A 1,827-nucleotide genomic window follows, 5' to 3' on the forward strand; every position below is an offset into this window, starting at 1 on the left:
TTTTTGAGACGGAGTCTCACTCTGTTGCCCAGGCTGGAGTGCAGTGGCCGGATCTTAGCTCACTGCAAGCTCCGCCTCCCGGGTTTACACCAGTCTCCTGCCTCAGCCTCCCGAGTAGCTGGGACTATAGGCGCCCGCCGCCTCGCCCGGCTAGTTTTTTGTGTTTTTTAGTAGAGACGGGGTTTCACCAGGTTAGCCAGGATGGTCTCGATCTCCTGACCTCGTGATCTGCCTGTCTCGGCCTCCCCAATTATTTTTAAAAAATTGAAATTCATACAACATAAAATTCACCTTTTTTTTGAGTTGCGGTCCAGGCCGGAGTGCAGTGGTATGATCACGGCTCACTGCAACCTTGAACTTTTGGGCTCAAATGGTCATCTTGTCTCAGCCGCCTGAGTAATTGGGACTACAGGCATGTACCACCACATTCAGCTAACTTTTTATTTTTTGAAGTGATGGGGTCTCCCTATGATGCTCAGGTTGGTCTCAAACTCCTTGGCTCAAGTGATCCTGCTGCCTTAGCCTCCCAGGGTGCCACCATACCCTGCCTAACCGCTTTATTTTATTTATTTATTTATTTATTTATTTTTGAGACAGAGGTTCGCTCTTATTGCCCAGGCTGGAGTGCAATGGCGCGATCTTGGCTCACTGTAACCTCCGCCTCCTGGGTTCAAGTGATTCTCCTGCCTCAGCCTCCTGAGTAGCTGGGATTACAGGTGCCCACCACCACACCTGGCTAATTTTTGTATTTTTAATAGAGATAGGGTTTCACCACGTTGGCCAGGCTGGTCTTGAACTCCTGACCTCAGGAGATGCACCCGACTCGGCCTCCCGCAGTGCTGGGATTACAGGCATGAGCCACCATGCCCAGCCTAGCCTAACCACTTTAAAGAGAATAATATAATGGTATTTAGTATATTAGTACATTAGTAATAGGTACAACCACCACCTCTATCTAGTTTCAAAACCTTTTTCTTTTGAGATGGAGCTTTGCTCTTATTGCCCAGGCTGGAGTGCAATGGCTTGATCTCAGCTCACTGCAACCTCTGCCACCTAGGTTCAAGCAATTCTCCTGCTCAGCCTCCTAAGTAGCTGGGATTACAGGCATGTGCTACCATACTTGGCTAATTTTGTATTTTTAGTAGTGATGGGGTTTCACCATGTTGGTCCAGCTAGTCTTGAACTCCTGACCTCAGGTGATCCACCTGCCCCAGCCTCCCAAAGTGCTGGGATTACAGGCGTGAGCCACTGTGCTGGGCTTTCAAAACATTTTTATCACCCCAACATAAAACTCCATACCCATGAAGTTACTCCCCATTTCCCCATTTTCTCATTCCCACCTCCCCACTCCCCGTCAACAGCCACTGGCAACCACAAATCTGCTCTTGTTCTCTGTGGGTTTACCTATTCTGAATATTCCACACATGTGTAATCATATAATATGTGTTCTGTTTCTGGCTTTCCTTCACTTAGCAAAACATTTTGATGTTCATCCTCAAAATATTGTAGCATATATCAGTATTTCATCCTTTTTTATGGTCGAATAATATTTGATTATATGGGTATATCACAATTGTTTATCCACTCATTTGCTGATGAACATTTGTGTTGTTTCCATCTTTTTGGCTATTGTAAAAAGTGCTGATATGAACACTGGTGTACAAGAATTTGTTTGGACAACTGTTTTCTTTTCCTTTTTTTTTTTTTTTTTTTTGGAGACAGGGTCTTGCTCTGCTACCCAGGCTGGAATGTAGTTGCACAATCATGGCTCATTGCAGCCTCAACCTCCTCCCACCTCAGCATTCCAAGTAGCTGGGATTACAGGCG

The sequence above is a fragment of the Mandrillus leucophaeus genome, unplaced genomic scaffold, assembly GCF_000951045.1.
Source record: "Mandrillus leucophaeus isolate KB7577 unplaced genomic scaffold, Mleu.le_1.0 Scaffold581, whole genome shotgun sequence".
Lineage (NCBI taxonomy): Eukaryota > Metazoa > Chordata > Mammalia > Primates > Cercopithecidae > Mandrillus > Mandrillus leucophaeus.